Source organism: Anser anser (genome assembly GCF_964211835.1).
Source record: "Anser anser genome assembly, chromosome: W".
Lineage (NCBI taxonomy): Eukaryota > Metazoa > Chordata > Aves > Anseriformes > Anatidae > Anser > Anser anser.
This window is the reverse complement of record NC_139731.1, coordinates 15,809,446-15,827,932: the sequence shown is the minus strand read 5'-3', so window position 1 is coordinate 15,827,932 and position 18,487 is coordinate 15,809,446. Positions and strand designations below refer to the sequence as shown.

General features: G+C 50.0%; 1 protein-coding gene across 39 annotated transcripts in view; it reads left to right on the top strand.

The window, feature by feature from the left end:
- Window positions 1-4,732, top strand: part of LOC310888599 (transcription factor 4) — a 211,545-nt gene extending 206,813 nt beyond the window's left edge. For all 39 annotated transcript variants that reach the window (XM_083815444.1, XM_083815443.1, XM_083815446.1 and 36 more), the window contains one exon: window positions 33-4,732. The gene's annotated coding sequence lies outside the window, so the exon portion shown is untranslated. The remainder of the gene's footprint in view (window positions 1-32) is intronic.
- Window positions 4,733-18,487: the final 13,755 nt, after the last annotated feature.

Below are 18,487 nucleotides of genomic sequence, written 5' to 3'. Positions count from 1 at the left end.
TGACTGATGTGGTTTTTTTACTTCTTTCACAGGTCCAAGTTGCCACATTTCTTCATTTAAACAAGAGACCACTTCCTTAACAGCTGTATTATCTTAAACCCACATAAACACTTCTCCTTAACCCCTTTTTTGTAATATAAGACAAGTCTGAGTAGTTAAGAATCACAGACGCAAGAGGTTTCAGCATTCCCGATTATTAAAAACAAGAAAAAACAAACAAAAAGTGCAACTTGAGGGACGACTCTCTTTAACATATCATTCAGAATGTCTAACGCAGTATGTTACGAGCTGTAAGTGCACAGCCTAGAGACTGAATGGCAATCTTCTCCACACTGTGGGACAATGCATTTGTGCCTAAACTTCTTTTGGAAAAAAAAAAAATATAATTAATTTGTAAGTCTGAAAAAAATATTTAATTTAAAAATTGTAAACTTGCAATAATGAAAAAGTGTACTTCTGAAGAAAAAAATGAGCGTTTTTGTTGGTGTGCTAGACAGCTAGTGTTTATACTTACTGGATATTAAAAGGGAAGCTTTGCTGCCCAGATATTTACAAAACCAGCAAACGTCCTAATGAAAACTGAAGTGATGACATTAGCCATTCCTTAGGGTAGGAGGAACAGATGGATCTTATAGACCTATGACAAATATATATATATAAATATATATATAAATATATATTAAAAATTTAGTGAATATGGTAAGCTTTTGTTCATTTGTTTCAGACTTTTTTGCTCCTGTAAAAAAATAGTACTGATTAACTTTTTTAAAAAGAAGATTTTACTGTAAATAAGGATTTTTTTGTCTTATTTCTGTCCCTCTCCCCTGTTTTTGTTATTGTAACCTGTAGTGCCAACTCTGTCTCTGGAGGGGTAGTGCAGGAACGAAACGCTGACCCTGACGTTGCTTCTCATTCATAAATAAGTAGAGAGTTGTTTCTTCGGTCTTTTTGGGAACACAGGACTTAAAAAGTCACGTCGTGTGTAGATACTACAGGCAGCGTTACCGAGCCCGGCGAGGCGAGCTGGTCGCATGGTGACGTTGCTCTGGTTGACCCTTTTTCTGGGATTTTCAGAGGTACAAGGTTAGAATGCTACAATGTTACCACTGTGCCTTCCAATGTTTATATCATCAGAAGCATAACATAATCAAAGTGGCTGTGATTTAACGAACCGATTAAAAGTGTTACCTATGTGTGTAGCCTAAATAGTGTGCAGTGAGGCGTTTCTGAATACATGGTCAGATTTTGGGGGGGCGGGGGGGGGGGGAAACCATCCGGGGGGAAAACTGCAAGTAGTGTGACAGATTCGATTGACTTCTTTGCGTTGTTCTTCTCTTGTTTTTAAGTGGATTATTTAAGTGTAGACCACTTGCTGCCTCCTCCTTTATTTGTAAGATGCCAATTTCAGTCATCATGCAGCATTATAACAAGCCTTATGAGTCCTAAAGCATTAAGTTGCACTTTCTCGAGGAGGGGTGGTAGTACAGTATTTCTCTGGCCAGTATGAATGAAGTTTTTACTTAACATATTTAATAGTAACATAGATCAAACTATGGCACAGCAACTCATCAGATAACTAGCTTTGAAGTCTGGGCACAATTGAACCAACTTCCATAGTGAATCTTTAATAATGATTGACTTTGGTGTACAGTACAATTAACAGATAGTGCTCCTAGTTAAGTATTTGTCAGCATCCTTTTGTCTCTAATTCCAGTTTCTATTTTTACAGCCACACAAACCTGGCATGTATTTTAAATAAAATCTCCCTGTTCGAGTAGATTTTCCACCTATCAACACTGAATAAATGCCATAAATCCATCAAACGGTCTAAATGTTCCATCTGTTCTCCTGTTTTGCCAGTTATATAGTAATGAAAAATACATTTGTAAATTTTATGCAACAAATGGCAAACGTATCATTATTTTGGAATTGTGTATGTAAAAGTTATATTTTTACATGTAGACTCTTGTTATTATGTGTTTTAATACATTGTATCAGTTTTTGTTTATAAAAAAAAAATCTGTGTGGTTGAAAAAAGTCTCATTTAAATGAAATAGTGAGATACGAGAATCTGAATTTTATGTTTGTTTCTGAAGACGTAAAGAACAAATATGATAGCTACCATGTGATCACCTTCGACATACCCATAAACATTTTGATTAGCTGTGTGCGTGCTGAAAACTGTAAATATGTTCAGTAGCGATAAAACTGAGAAGTGTTTTGATTTGTCGATAAGTTTCTCAAATGTGGAGGTGGATTAAACCACTAGATAAAAACAAAAAGCAGTAGAGGAGAATGCACTAAGGTTTGATCCAGAGGTACAAATGCGTATTATGTTGAGAACGCCGGACTTTCGACGGGCCTGGTTTCCATGCAAGTGGGGGTAATAAAAGACGAATCCCACCCGACGTTAGCGGCAGCCGCTGTTTCTGAGCGCTGGTATCCTCAGCGGGGTGGAGGCTTCCGTTTCGTGTGCGTACTGTCACGCTGGATGGTGTTGAGAGTGAAATGACGATGAACAAGCCATATTTTTTTTCCAGGAGATCTCAGACCCGGTGGAGCCCACTCAGTGTCTGTCTGTAATGTGGTCTTGTAAGGAACCTGAAAGGAGCCTCTCGATTCACGGAGATTTTAAGAACTGTGCTTCTGATAAACAATGTAAAAAAAAAATAATAATAATTACGAGACCAACTTCATGTTTATTTAAAACAATCTGTGGACAGAAAATAAATGACAAGTGTAGTTTGTGGAACGTGTAAGAAAGAAAACGCTTTTGTTGTTCCGCTCGCAGTCCGCTTTCGCTTAACTTCAGGAGCAGCTCCAGGTTGTGTCCGACGGCTCTGATGTGCGCGGCCACCGCGTGAGAAGTAGATTGCACACTGAACTTCACTTTCAGGCTTACGGTCCGTAGTTTGCGCAGGATAAGCATTCGTCCTTCCCGGATTGAAGAACTGAAGATCCTGTCCTGCTTCCACTCCGGATGAGGCAAGACCCCCAAAAACCACCACCCCAAAAGCAAACCGCAAAGTGTGTCCTCCTGAATTTTTTCCATTCTTTCCCAAAGCAGGTAAGGTTTGTGCATCTCAAGTTGCCTTCGTCAGGGGAGATTTAGCTGATGATACTTAAAGCAATGAAGGTTTTAGAAAGCTCTATCCTGTGGTAACAAACCGGGCAAAGAAACTCTCTACGATATAAAATACCGAAATAGCAGCTTTTACCGAAACGATCCACCTCCACATTCAAGTAATTTATGAATATGCTGAATAGGGAATCTGTTCATCTAGAACTTTTTTACCATTTGTCTTCTGTGTAGCTGCAAGGAACACTAATGTTTATACAACTGTCAGTCCTACCAGTGATGCAACTTGTACTGATTCAGTCTTCCGAGGTTTTCTTTGTTTGCTTTTGTTTTTGCTTTTCTTTTCTTTTTTTTTTTGTTCTGTTTTCTTTCAGGGGGTTGGGGGGGAAGGCGATAAAGACGGGTGGTCAGGGAGAGGAGGGTTTCATCTTTGTATCCAATAGGCAGAATATGATCCGTGTCCAGAAGTGAACAATACCGTACATTGCCAGGAATGAAGAGATTTCAGCGGAAACAAGCACAAAAAAAAAAAAAAAAGGAAAAAAAAAAGAAAAAAAAAGGAAAGAAAAAAAAAAAGAAAAAATGAAAAAAAAAAAGAAAAGAAAAAAAGAAAAAAAAAGAAAAAGAAAAAAATTAGTCCACTGGTTGACTGGAAAAAAAACTAAAAACCTAGAGGTGGAATATGATGAATTCCAACACAACGGGGCACCAGGGCCCTTGGGGGGCCCTACCTTTTTGTTTTGTTTTTGTTTTGTTTGTTTGTTTTTTAAGAACATGTTCTTTCTCATGGGACTTGAAGTTGATTCATATTTGTGCAGTGCTGGTTTGACCATACTCATTTCAAGTATTATAGACTTATGTAATGGTGAAAATATATGAACTGTGGCCTTTTTCATTCTTGTTACTTGTGATGCAATTAAGTGAAGATAAGAAAAAAAAAAAAAAAGCAGAGATTTACCATGTATCAGTGCCTGGCTTTTTGTTATAAAGCTTCGTTTGTCTAGTGCTCTTTTTGCTATAAAATAGACTGTAGTACACCCTAGTAGGAAAAAAAAAAAACTAAATTTAAAAATAAAAAATATATTTGGCTTATTTTTCACAGGAGCAATCCTTTTATACCATGAATATTACGGAAAAAAAAAAAAATTGTCAGATTCTGAATATTTCTTCTTTGTAGATTTTTGGAATCATTCTGAGTAAAAGTTTGTTACTTTATTTTACTATTTAAAAGATGTTATTTTACCATGTGTTATTGAGATGAAACTGTATGGTAGCTTTTTTTTTTTTAGTTGTAGGTCGCAACGGGGGAATTTTGCGACTATACACATAGCTGCAGCAGTAAAAAAACAAAAAAAAAAAGGGAAAAAAATGAAAAAAAGGGAAAAAGATCAAAAAAACAAACAAAAAAAGATGAACAGTTACACCTTGTTTTCAATGTGTGGCTGAGTGCCTCGATTTTTTCATGTTTTTGGTGTATTTCTGATTTGTAGAAGTGTCCAAACAGGTTGTGTGCTGGAGTTCCTTCAAGAAGATTAAAAGCAAAACAAACACAGCTTGGTGTAGGCCATTACCTGTTTCTCATCTGTAGTTATTCGATGCCGTCATGTACATGACCGTTCTGTAGCAATAAATGTGCCATTTTTATAAACCGTTTTCCGACACCTTGGTTTCATTTCATTCCCCATTGCCGCCGGGCTGGGGCCGGGCTCTGCCTCGGGCTTGCCTGGAGGACGCCGGGCGCGCTCGTCCCGCGTGCGTGTCCCCGGAGAGCGCCGGTCGTGCCGTGCGGGGTCGGCTCCGTGCTCGTTCCCGACCCCGCTGCTCCCCGAGCTGCTCCCCGCGGCGCTTCTGTACCTGCTGGTGGTAGCCGTAAGGCGCTTTGGAGTCCTCCTGGAGGAAGGCGCTGTAAAAAGGCAGGATCATTTCCATGCTCATTTCCATGTAGAGCTTTGTGTTCCGTAAGGAAACCATCTGTGTCGCACCCTAAAACTGCTTGAGCCATTGGAGGAAGCACTTAGTAGAACGAATGGGGCTGTACCGGCGTGCGCGCAAACCGAACCAGCAGCCTCACATAGGCAGAAAACTGGCAACGTAGCCCAAATCTGTAAAACCTGAGGCGGTGCCTGTAGAAACACCAACTACATGTGTGCCGTGCTGTGCTCTCACCTTGGCCAGATCGGTCTCTGCTCGTGGCCTTCTCTCTGCTGTGATTTTGTGGCTGGTGCCGGAGCAAAGAGCTGAGATGTGTAATTGTTGTAAACCCACGCTCGTGGGGTCACAGTATTTACACTCCTTTTTGCACCACGCACTGCTGGTCGGCACGGTTGGACCTGCTCAGCCCAGACGGAAACCGCACAAGCTCCGTGCGCCACGGCCTGCCAGCGGTGACGGGGACGTGCAGCACCGCGAGCGAGGTCCGGGTGGCCTCGGGTGGCGTTTGGAGGCGTGAAGGGGCCTGGCTCGCGCAACCTTCATACAACACCCGTGTATGTGCATGAAAGCCATTGCAGGTTTGCACTCAGGAGTTATTTACCTGTGTGGTGCGTTTTCGGTCGTTTCTGTTATGGTTTATGCTCCTGTTGTGGGGCTGGGCTGCTCACCAGGGGAACATGGACAGCCCATCGCTCACGGCCATCGGTAGCAAAATGTGAGGACACGATTTAAAGCGTTGTACATAACACGTACCTGACTCTCGCAAAGGTTTTCAGTGGTAACACCGTTCGTTTTGGCAATGAATGGAGCTGTAGTACATTCACCGTTGTACAATGATTCTCCGTAGCTGCTGAACCACGCAGCTCGGTCTCCTCGAACGTTACACCCGAAGCAATGCGTTTAACCAAGTTTTCTTCCCAACCAGGACAGTCGGTCGCTGCACGCCCCGAGCACGGCGCCTCTTCGCCATTTCCAGTGGCGGGGGCAGGAATACTCTTCCATCAATCCCCGGTGGAGACAGCGAGGCCGCAGGGCCACCACCTGATGGCCGCAGCCTCCGTGCACCCCCTTGGGTCCCACCGTGCCCGGGGGGTGTCCGCCAGCACCCGCAGCACCGCCGGCACCGCCGCCTGCGGGAGCCGTGCGGGAGGGCGCGAGGTCCGGGCTGGGACCGCGGCCGCCGGCAGCAAGCAGCCGCTCGGTGCGAGAGGGCTTTCAGCAGGACATTCATGCTGTAATTCATTTACGAGGAGCTCGGGCTTTTTTTTGTTTGTTTGTTTCCTCATAAAGCAACGGGACTCCGCAGTTCTTCTGAAAGGCGAAATGAATAGAAGAGCTGAAGGCTGGAAGAATGGTTTTTATTCTTCTGCCTTCTGTATAGATAGGGCTTGGATGAAGAGACATCCCACCCCGTCCTGTCGCTGACAGCTCTAGGAAAGTTGGCTTGATATCACATGCAATTACGCTCTCATTATGTTGGTAGCCAGTAAATACATCTCAAGTGTCTGGAGCTTGTAAATCTTACAAGTGGGAGCACTGGGAGGGAAACCGCCCTGTCCCCACGGCTCGAGCTCAGGCCAGGGGCCCGGGCGTGCTGCATGGCACCGGGGGGGTCACTGGGGGGGGAGGCAGGGGCTTCAGCCCCTCTCTGAGCCGGGGGGGACCCCTCCTGCACCCCTCAGCTGTGAAATCCTCCCACAACGATCTTCTGTGCACAAGGGCCGACAGCCACTGAGGGATGGACAGGACTGACGTGTAGCTGTGGCTGGCTGGGGGTTTTGTTTTTGGGGAGGGGGTGGGTTGGTTTTGGGGGGTTGGTTGTTTATTTAACATCGCTGCTGAGGCCAAAGAGCAGTTCCCCAGCTCTTGTTCACCTGCTGCGCTGGTACCTTAAGGTCTGCTCACGTGGGTGCAGACAGAAGGTGACCCCAGCACCAAGCCCTGCGTACACGTCTGTCCTTTGGGATGCCACCTGCAGGGAGCCCGGCTGCTCCCGGGTTAAACACCAGCCCTCACAAATCAGGTGCGTGACCCATCTTTGAAGTCGAGCTCGCCCAGCCCGGAGGGAATTGCGTGGTGTTTGAGCCCCCTGTCTCAGGCTGTGCCCCCAGATGGCGGAGGGGAAAACTTGGAAGCTTTTCTGGTGAAAAATGAAAACCTTGCCCAAAGTACCCTGAAATAACCCAGAGCTCCCCAGCTCCGTCCCCTGGAGGCAGCTGCTGCCCCGCAGGACTCGCTGCAGCCACAGCCCTCCTCCAACCCCTGTATGCCCAGAAGTTTCTCTTTGGGTAAATAGCAATTTTGACAAAAAACCCTGAAAACTCTTAGTTCGCTTCTAGGCACTGATTCTCTCCAATGCTGCCGCCGATACGATCAGATAGCTTTCTATAGCATGATCTGGGTTTAAGCCCGTAAAAAACCACTCTGTTGTAATCTAGTGTTAATCAGCTTGCAGTCAGATGTCCCTCGCATAACCCAGTGGGCGAGCGAGGCTGGGGATCCTTCCTGCAGGGCAGCCTAAAAGCCCCGCAGTGTTTGCACGGTGCCGGTCCGTCAGCAAAGAGGCTGTTTTAGTGGCCGGGTGCGAGGACCCGTGTGCCGGGGGTGAGCTGCTCGGGGACGGAGCAGCACGGGGGAGCAGCGAGCGGGGCTGGTGTGTGCTGGGGGGGGGAAGCATCTCTTGGGCTCTGCTTTATGGCTTTCCACTTGCAGTCCTGGCATCCCTCCAGAAGTGCTAAATACCTTTGGTATATCCTTAGCTAGAACTCATTTATCTTCTTTACTCCGCTAAGCCAATATTGTTATTTATAACAGAAATCCGGCGGCCTCCTTCCAAACGCATCTTCCCAGCGCATCTGGGCTGGACGTTGCCCGTCGCGGGCGTTGTAAGGCTTGTGGTGGAGCACAAAGCTCTGCCCAGCCTCGTGCTCCTCTGTTGCTGTGAGAATGATTAAAAGAACAAAATGTTAATCGAGGCCCAGACCTTGCAGGCGTGGGTTCGCGGTGAGGAGGTGCAGCTCCCGGCGGGAGCAGCGTTCCTTGGTGACAGCACCGTGTAAGAGCCTCCTGCTGATAGAAGCAACTCTCTGTTCTCACATATTCAGGAAAGAGCATCTGGAAGGTGGCGCTGGAATTAAATTTCGCTCTTCCCTGAAAGGACGCCCAGGGGAAGGGTCCCCGAGGTGGGACCGGGCGCGGCGGGGGCTGCAGGCCGCGCAGGCTCCACACAGATGCGCTCCTCACTGAAACGCGCTAAGTAACTGTAAGCCTGGGATTCGAAGGAGTCAAAAGAGGATTAAATCGTGCAAACTAGGCCAGAACTGCCTTGTTGTTGTCAGTTTTTAACTTTGTCCAGGCAGCAGTGGCTAGAAGGAGGCCGGAGAGCTCCTGGTGCCGCCAGAGGCCCCAGAGCCACAGGCGGGAGCCGCAGCATCGCCCGCAGCGTGCACAGGCCGGGGGCTCTAAGCCAGAGACACAAATCGTACCTGTGAAAACAAAAAACATCTACTGCGCTGCAGCCTGCAAGCTGTTGATCCCAGGCTGCCCACTGCTGCTGAAGCTGAAGTGGGGAATTTCATGTGGGCTTTTGCCCTGTGCCGGCTCCGGTGCCACCAGCAGAGGCAGAGGCTCAGCCCCAGCAAGGCCGAGTGACCTTGGTGACAAAGTCACTGAAACAGAAGCACACGGAGGGGCCGAAACATCCCCTCGCGCTGTGTGTCCTCATCCTTCGAGGAGTCGTTGTCCTAAAACCAAAACCACAAAGAACAAAGAGCCACCTGAGGCCTTCTCCTGTTTCCTCGGTTGAATTAAGGAGAGTGCAGCACCCAGCAGGACCACAGGATTAAAAAGTGATAGAAATGCTGGGGTTAAATCAAGGCAAATCCTTAATTTTGCACATGTAGGTATAGGAAGAGGTATTTAACACTCAGAGTTTTGGGACCATTGCCAGTCTAGGCAATATAAAAAGGCAGCGCAGTCCTTTGGGGCGGACCCCCAGGGCATCCCCGTGGTGCGGGGGCTCAGCAGACCTCACAGGGAGCCCGTCAGCACGTGCAGGGGGGGCAATTAAAGGTTTGGCTTTAGCCATGACCTGAGCTGTCACACTCGACTCATCCACTGTGTTTAACAGCAAGGCCTCTGCTGAGCATTTAGCCCTAGAAACTGGAGCTGGAGGAGAGAGAAGTGGAGAAGAGGCAGGTCCCGCAGGGCCGGACAGTGCTTGGGTCAGCGGCTGGGCTCAAGGGGGGGCTGAAGTTGTTGGGTGTTCTGGGGGTAAATCAAATGATATGGGGCAGCGGCAAGAAAATCACTTTCAGTGTAGATTATTAAGCTGAAATAGGAAAAAAAAAAAAAAGGAAAGAAAAAAAAAAAAAGGAAAGAAAAGAAAAAAAAAAAAGAATGAACACAACACGAGCCCCTCCAGGAAGCAGATCACATGCTTTGCAGATGCAGGAAGGGCGCTGGGGATGGAGGGGTCGGGGCCTGAGCCCCACAGAGATCCCTGTGCCCTGTGGGCTGAAACCACCACGCTGCTGCAAGCTAAATACCTGCAATTAGTAAATAACACCTGACCTTGCTGCAACTGCATAGGATTGTACCATCACAAATTGCCCCTGTCTGATAACAACTTTGCAGCACCAATTAATAATAATAATAAAAGCACGGCACAGAATGAGCAGGTGAAAACCAAAGCCTTTGGTGGAATGTGGAGCAAAGCCAAGAGAAAAAAAATATCGGCGTGGATTAAAGACAGCAGAGGCACACTTAGATGCAAAGATTATGCGAAATTCCTGAATTATGTGGAATAAAAGGGGCTGAAAGATCATTAAAATTAATCAGAGATTAACCGAAGCAAGACTGCTGAGCCAGTGTTATCTGCTGTCAATTGAACTTATTTTAGCTGAGAAATAAGACTCAGATTTGGAGCAGACTGATAAGGATAAATGAGATCTCTTCAGTCTCCGGAGAGACCCCGTCCAGAGCCGCCAGCCCTTTCGTGACCTCCTACAGGTCTGTGCCCCCACCCTGGGCAGCCTTGGGACCCCCGGGGGTCCCTTGTCCCAGCCGCCCCTGCCACTTCTCTGCTGTCAGAGGAAGGATAATATTTGGAGAAACATCGCCCGTCAGCAAAAAGCGTGCTGCTCCCTGGGGGAAGGGGCTGGGTTTTGGCGGGGGGTGAGGCACAAAAGCTGCCTGCTGGGCCGGTGCGAGCTGGGCCAGCTCCTTTCAGCTGCGAGAGAGCTACAATGAGTTACATCCGAAGAGGGTCTGGCACGCAGGATTTATTTCAGGAAAAAAACACAGCAAATATGTAGCGGCTTGTTTGCAAAAATGTGGTTCGGATTAAAAGGGCTAGGCTCAAGAAAAAGACAAATAAATAAAAAATTAATACTGCTTTTGAAACATCACAGGGGAACAGCCACGCACTTGGGAACGAGCTGAATCGGGCGGTGGGGCAGGGCTTTGCACAACGCCCTTCCCAGCCCCAGCGCGGGAAGGCGCAGGAGGAGACGGTGCTGACCGTGGTCCCTGCTCAGCACCAGCCCCAGCACCAGCCCCTGCCCCGGCCCCCAGCAGCGTTTGATGCTCTCAGTCGGAAGTCGGTGGGATCGGAGGGAGCTCAGGATATTACAGCATCAGAGCCGGCGTAATTAGAGGCAGATCTGCCATCGCTGTAAATTGTCTTAGCCTCATTGAAGTCGATAATCTTTGAAGTCGATAGAGGTATGATAACGTACACCAGCTGAGGATCTGCCAACAACTGTTGGATTTTTACAGTCAGTTATTCATTCTTACAACCCAAACGCTAACCATCGGCCTCACCTGGTCAGGCAAATCCCTGCCTTAGAAACGCTGTTAGAAATACTGCTCCCCTGCCTTGGGAGCCAATATCGGATCCCAAATAATTACCGTGAGCTGAGAGTATGAAAATCAAACGGGGGAAGGAAAATTATCGCGTGCTACAGCACTAGTGGCAGAGCAAACCGAAATGCAGCATCTCCTGCAGGGGTTACTCAGCAGCAGGGCCCGGAGATGGGGGTTACCAGGAGTGCTGAATAAATAGCTATTTGCTGTTTATTATAGAGGTTATTGGTTATTTGCTGTTGATTATAGAGGTTAATTAGCAAACCAACATGTTCATAAAGGTGAAAAATGGCAGTCACCTGGTCATAGACCAGCTTTAACTTTTAAAATAAAAATCTCACTGTTTTTTTTTAAGAGAATTTTTAAAAAGCTAACACGGAGACTTTTCATCTCTCCCCCGCACTGCTGATTATTGTGTTCCTGCAGGCTTTGCAGTGATGCCAGGGGATGCTGCTCCACCAAGGGAAGGAGCAAGTGTTTTTACAGTGCAGCATCACAACTGGGCTTGCGTCTGCTCGGAAATGTAGCCTTAGATGTTCGCCACCTCTCCCCCTCGTCTGAAAACTTGCGTCGAACCAGATGAAAGGAGGGGACTGCCAAAGCCTGGCCGGCCCCGGGAGCGAGGCACACGGGGCCTGAGGACAGGACAGCGCTGGAGACCTGGGGCACCCACACCGCGAGGGCCGGCGGCATCGGGCAGCTCCCTCCCCGGCCCCTGCTGCACCTGGGGATGCTGCCGGCAGCAGGTCCCCGTCCCCACGTCTGCCCCGGGACACACGCATCCCCCACCGAGCGCCCCGTCCTTGTGTCCCCTCGGAGACACGGTGCGGTGGGCTCGGCCCACCCAGACCTTTCCGTCTCGCTCCATTCCCCTGATCTGTGGGTGAAGCCCGTTCCTGCGCTGCCGCAGTAGCTCTGCCTCCAAGCTCCTTCTCAGACCGTGAGGGCAAACTAATATGGAAAGCTAAATTAGACATATTGCACAGGAATGCAGGCTCCAATCAGACCCTCGCTGCTCATTCCTCTGCACAAAGCATATAAATTCATCCCAGATGGGTAAATAAGCAGTCAGCTTTTATTGAGAAAACTGTGTATTCATTTTGCTGCTGCTGACTAATTTCTCATAGACATTCCTTCCTATGTATTGAGCAAGCATCTTCCCGCATCCCTCTGATGCGCTGTTAGCAGGCGAAATTATATCATCCTCGTTCTAATTTGTGTTTAGTCATTCTAGCTCTTTTTAAATAGCCTTATCCAATCAAGCTGGGGCTGCGTGATGGAGGCACGCCAAAAAGCTGCAGACCGCCTGCCAGGCCCTCGTGCTCTCATGCTCTGGGCGGCGGGGGCTCGGCCCAGATACGTGGCTGGGGGGGGGGGGGGGACGTCTCCAAGACCCCTTTGTGGGGGGAACGGGGCCGTGCCTCTGGCCGGCGGTGCCTTGGGGCTGAGAGCTGGCAGCCCGGGATGCCGCACGCCATGGGGCTGCTATTTTGGGAGCCGTGCGGGGGCGGCTGCGGACCCCCCCCCCCCGGCTGGCCCCGCTCAGCCCCGGGTATTGTCTCGGCGGTGGCTCTGACCGGCTGGAGCTGGCCGGCCCCGGCAGAGCGCCCGCGTCCTTCGGTTCCCATTCTTTGGGAAAACTCGTGGGGAAAAGAAACAACAACAACAACAACAAAAATAACCAACAAAAACAATAAAGTTGAAAAATAAGGAAGTTTCTTCATCCGCCTCCCTGTGGGGATATCAAGGTCCTATAATGGGCTCATGGCGGTGAGGGGGCAGCTCCCCCCCTCCCGGCACGCATCCTGCACCCGCGGCTGGGTGCTGGGCACAGACCCACAGGTTTCTGCTGCAGTGCCAGGTCCCTGCCGCTGGTCACCGTGACACACAGCAGGGACCTCAAAGCCACCAGAACGTCTGAGAGCTGCCCCCGTTCACAAAGCCCTCTCCTTTGGTGGGGCGGTCTGTCCCCATCCCGTGGTCTTTCTCTTTCGGGCAGTAATTTTTGTATTATTACGGGCTGAGAGGTCCTGAGCTCTCCAGCAGTTTCATCCCTGTCAGTTGGTGCTCAGCCAGCCCAGCAGCACCCTCAGGACATCCTCGTAAGAGGACGGATCACCGGCTTCGTCGTGGTCCGAGCCCTGCTCCCCGTGAGGCCTCACGCCAAGGAGGCCTCGGGACCACCTGCGTGCGGGCTGCCCCGGCCAGGTGAAGGCCCCCCCGAGCCAGCACCGCTTCTGGTGTCATTTGCCAGTGAAATTTAGTGGTGGATGTTTGGTGCGGTATCATTTCAGTCCCTTCTTTCTCCTCCTCCAGCCCTTTACCCTCTCCTCACCCCCGTTTTCAGCTACTTATTGGCAAATACGCCGTTAAGGAAGCCTGATGGTGGCACACATTAATTCCTTGGTGATTTTTTTTCCCCTGTATTTTCATACGTGTCAGTAACACGTGGTGTACTTCCAACGGGAGAAATTATGTGTTAAGGTCTAAAATTTATCCATTCAGAGATCGCAGTTAAAGCCCGGGTGGGTCAAGCAGCCTCCTGGAAGGCTGGTATCAATTTTAACCTGGTATTCAGTTATTGCACAGGTGCAAGTTCTTAAAACAGCTCAGGAAATGAAAAGGAGGGAAGACATCAGGCCAGGAGATCGCCACTCAGGCAGGAGTTTGCTCGGGGCTCAGGGGTGGTGCGGGGCAGCTGCAGGGGCTGGGCCGGGCGGGCAGGGGGATGCGGGGACATGGGGTAAGGGGAGCAGCCGCTGCCACCCTGTGGTGCTGGGACCGGGTCTCTGGGCAATCAGTACGAACAAAAAAATGCCCTTTAGTTACATCCTGCTAATTTGGAGGGAGGTTCCAAGGAAATTTTAAAAAGTCCTTGTGGTTTAGGGCCAATGCAGTCATTAACAGCAGAGCCAGACCCTGCCACTTGCCAGCACCGCTCGCTCAGGCGAGGGCTCTGGAAGCCAGGAGCCACCCCAGGATAAAATCGGGGACTGGACTCGGGCTCAGAAGGAGTAGAGCTGCTAACAGACCCTGCTCCTGCCAAACACTGCTGCCATTCCCAGGAGGAAATATCCCAGCCCTAGAGGTGAGGCTCTCCTAAACCATCTGGCAGCTTTCTCCTTTCATCCCTGATCCCAAATACTTAATTTTCTCAGCATTGATTTTAAAAACGGCCAAAAAAAAAGCCCATGTAGGTTGATTGAAAGCAGAGAGAGATAGGTGTGACGTGCCCATCGGCCCAGCATGTCCGTAGGCGTCTGTGCCCTGACCAGGTTTGTTTCTGACGTGGGCAGCCCCAATCCTGACTGCTTCACGTGCAGCCCCAGCAGCTCCTGAGCCCCGTCCTGGCTGGAGTCGAGGCACGCAGGGACACCGACAACAATTCCACCTAATGGGAAACAAATGCTCTGCCCCCAACGTCCCTGGCTTTCAGTGGGAGTTTTACAAGGAAGTCAGAATTGGATTCAAAGGGTTTGTCTCACATTTGTCTTAACTCCTGGCTCTGCACCCCAGCTTGTTCTTATTTTATCTAAATCTGGTCTTAGTCCCTAGAGCTCTGGGATTTGTCCAGCTTAGGGCTCGGTTCCCGTCTCACCTACGTGGAGCACCCGCACCGACCGGCCTTCAGCTGGGGCCGGTGGCTCTCAGGTTGGTCTGGTGGCTGGTGACAGTGTCCTGGCAGCCTTGTCCCCGCAGTTGTCCCCTCTCTGTAAAGAAGAGGACCCGAGAAGCCGTGCTGCATCAGCCCAAGCCATCCATGGCCATTAGGGTCTGGTACAAATTAGCGTCGGCTTCCGGCAGCGCTATGCATAATACAGCGCGAAGGATGCACAAAGAGCAGCACCAGCATGTGGGCTGTCCGCGGCGAGAAATCAAAGCTTCCCCGGCACCCTCCAGCCCGCGCCCGGTGCGTTTGCTTTCGCAGAAATGCCTGGTGTGGTGCACGGCGAAACCCTTTCATGTCCGGCTCGGGCCACATCCTGCTGCCTTCCCTTGTCCTCAGAGGGCCAAAAGGTGAAAAGCTGTGTGTCACTGTCCCGCAGGCACCTGTGTAAAGCAAAAGGACATCTCTCGGCACGGCCACGAAGGTGAAGTGGAAGAGGACCCTGGTCCCTGCCACACCAAGCGTCCCCACGCCGGCTGCTGAGGTACCAGGGCCCTGTGGCTTTGGATGAACTGCTGGAGTTTTTAATGCACGTCAAGTGTACCCTTCTTGTCCCCTAAACCTAAAATACCCTGAAAAAGTGCCAATTTATTACAGATTTTCAACCAGGCCTGAAAAAAAATCTTCTTGCAAAGCTTGTTTTTGTTGAGCTTTGACTGCAAACCGTTATCAAACCTCACTTGAAGTGAAGCACTGACGCCTGTTGCAGGCCTTCTTTGAGGGCACACCGTCAGCAGCCCGTGCCGTCTGAGTGCAGGCCGTACACTCATGCTAGCAGACAACAGCAAAGTGGCGATATTTGTCAGAAACTAACAACGTAGGCAGGGGATGAAGCCAGGTTTGGGGCTGTAAATCCCCCTCCCACCACCGCCTGAGGCTGGGGAGGCTCCCAGGCTGGGCCGAGGCCTCAAACCGCCCGCTGCAGCCAGGCACTCGCCTGGTCAGGATGCAAAGGCAGCGTATATTTTAAGTGCAGGGATAGATTTGAAAGACAATACATTAAAACACACCATTTCTCTCTCTATATATATATACATATATAATTCTTTTTTAAGTTGATTTTCATTAGGGTTTGAATGGTGGCTACTGCCACACTACACACAATTCCTGCAGACCTATCAGGTGGGCTTAACCTGTGTAATCCTCAGTCTGCAGAGCAACCACTTCTGGGCCAAATCCCTTGATTTCTCTAGAGACACAGAAACCTGGAGTGAGCTTGACCTGATCTCGTTGTTTCCACTCAAATTTTCACCAGCTGAATTGAAGCAGAGGTGTGGTGCTGTGGAGATGAAGTCTCTTATCTAACAGTGGCTGTGGAAACACCAAATTTTAGGGACCGAATGACTGAGGTGGCACTGTTTTGTCGTGCTTCCCTGTGTGAAAGAGATTGCCTACCACATGCCTAATACATGGGAAAGAAAACATCTCCTGGGCAGTCATCAGCACTCATGGATTAGGGTCATTACAGCGGGCTAAGACTCAAGCACAGCTCCTGGGCTTAAGGCCGTGGGTCTGGGCGAGGAGCGGGCTCCCACAGCCACTCACCTCATGGGGCTTTGCTGGAAAAGCCCGCTGGTCTTTTTAAAGTCGTGCACTGAAAGCATTTCACATCGAATCGTGATGCTCCTGCCACCACACAAAGGCTTTGTAGGCAGAAAATGTTATCATGAGTAAGGCTATTTCCAACCATTTTACTCCAGAAATTGCTTCATAAATGAAACATGTAAGAGACTATATTTATAGTAGAAAGAACAACTCTCTCGGGATGTGAATAGCATTATACCATATCATGTAATTAAAAGCTGAATATGACTAACACATTCCCATACAGATGTATCACAGCACTGGCGACCATGTGGGCTATGCGGAGAAAAAAGACCTAGTTAAAGAAACCACAAATTCCAGGGGTGGGAGTGTGAGGAGGGGGATAATGAAGCGCTTCGCGATGTATTTTTCTTCTCCTTTTTTTCCCTTCCGAGAGGAGGAACACATGAGAAGCATTAGGTGGCTGCGTGTCCCTGGCCCCGCTCCGGCACAGCCCCTGGGGACGTGCCCTCAGAGACCCAACCAAGCGAAGGCAAGGGCTCGTCCCGAGCCAGGGGGTTCCTGCTGCAGGAAGCCGGGACAGGGCCAGGGGACCCCAGGAAGAGCCCACGGGGCGAGGAGGGGATGCTGCGGGTCCCACCCCAGCCCTGGGTGCAGGCATGGGGATGGGGACATTTCTGCTGGAAGGAGGCACAGCAAGACAACTGCAGACAACTGCCAAAAATAAACCAACAAAACAGAACAAAACCGACCAAACAACAACAAGTAAAACCAAATGGTGAAGTACCATAACGCAAAGGGACGTGGATGAAGGTTGGAAGGTGCCTTCAGAGCAGGAGGGTTAGTCCTGGATGTCCTCACAGCCCAAACCTGGTGCAGACGGGTGTATGGACCGTACCCTGGTGACAACACCGGGATGGGGGCTCTGAATGCCAGGAGACCTTAAAACACAGGTCCAGCCACCAGTCCATCCCACAGGGCTCTCCTCCAGCAGCCGCTGCAGCCCGTGCTCGCAGACCCAGCGTGAGGCTATCCGGGTTGCTGTGGTTCCCTTCCAAGTCTGCCCAAGCCCTGTGGTGCAAAAGGCCCGATTGCCCAACACGAAATTGCATGTTCAAGTGAGACAATGGGTGTTGAAAGGAACAAGAGAATAAAATAGGGTTGAGAAAACAGTGTAAAATAAATACATAAATTCTGTGCGAGGGGAGACAAACCGAGAATGTAGAAAAAAAAAAAAAAAAAGGTCTGAAGAACAAACAAGTCTGGGCGTACATTATGTCATCTGCGAGGCATCCCCCAGTGCCAGCCGCAGTCTCACAGGATGTGATCCACGGTCTTCAGCTGGGCAGAAAAATGTCTGCGCGGCGCTCCAGCTCCGGGGAATTGTGCAGAGTAAGGGGGTTTAGGCGGCCGTGGCCACACAGCGGGGACCAGGCCCGGGCAGGGGCGCTCGGGAGGAAAATGTGAGTTTGAGGCCTGCCAGGGGTGGTCCAAAGCACGGTGTGGAGGAGCTTTCCTCATGTGCTTACAACCTAGATGATGCTGTGATTCTGTTACAGCTGGCCAAAGCAGGCGGATGGGGCTTTGGTGAGCTCCTGGCGGTGTCGGCCGGAGCACAGGCCTTGTCCGCGTGGGTTTTTGTGGGTCGGGGGAAACGGCACGGCACGGACCGGGTGCCTTGAGCGTGGTGACTGCTCCACAAGGCTTGGTGAGAGCCGCAGCAGGGGAAATGTCCCTGCACTGTGCCCGGCCCGGCAGCACGGGGCTCGTCACGGCCTCCGATGCGAAAGCGAGCGGGTGAAAGCGGCGCTCCAGTGCCTTGAAAGAGGGAGGGAAGGCGGAATAAAGCCAGGGGATTTGCAGGAGGCAGACTTCATTAATCTCAGCTGGGCGGCAGGGAGACTTCCTGGGAAGCTGGGTTAGAGGAGAACAGCGTGGGAGAGAAACTGCGGCCCTTTAAAGAGACAGCAGGGGAAAAGTGGGAGCTGCCGCCTCGCGGGACGGGGCGGGAGGGTGGCGAGGGACCCGTGCAGGGAAACCGCGACCCCACGGAGCTCAGCCTGAGGGACGCTGCAGGCCCGGAGGGTTACTGGTGGCAGACAGGGTCTGCTCGAGGATATCCCAGTGATCCACCCCCTTCGCTGGGAGGCACCACTGCTTCTTTAGGCACCGAAACATAGGTGGGAGCTGTACGGACCAGATCCCAGAGTAAATAGCTCTGTTCTCAGTCTTCCCCAACGCAGCCTGTGCCTCTGGCTTTTCTTTCTTTTCTTTTCTTTTCTTTTCTTTTCTTTTCTTTTCTTTTCTTTTCTTTTCTTTTCTTTTCTTTTCTTTTCTTTTCTTTTCTTTTCTTTTCTTTTCTTTTCTTTTCTTTTCTTTTCTTTTCTTTTCTTTTCTTT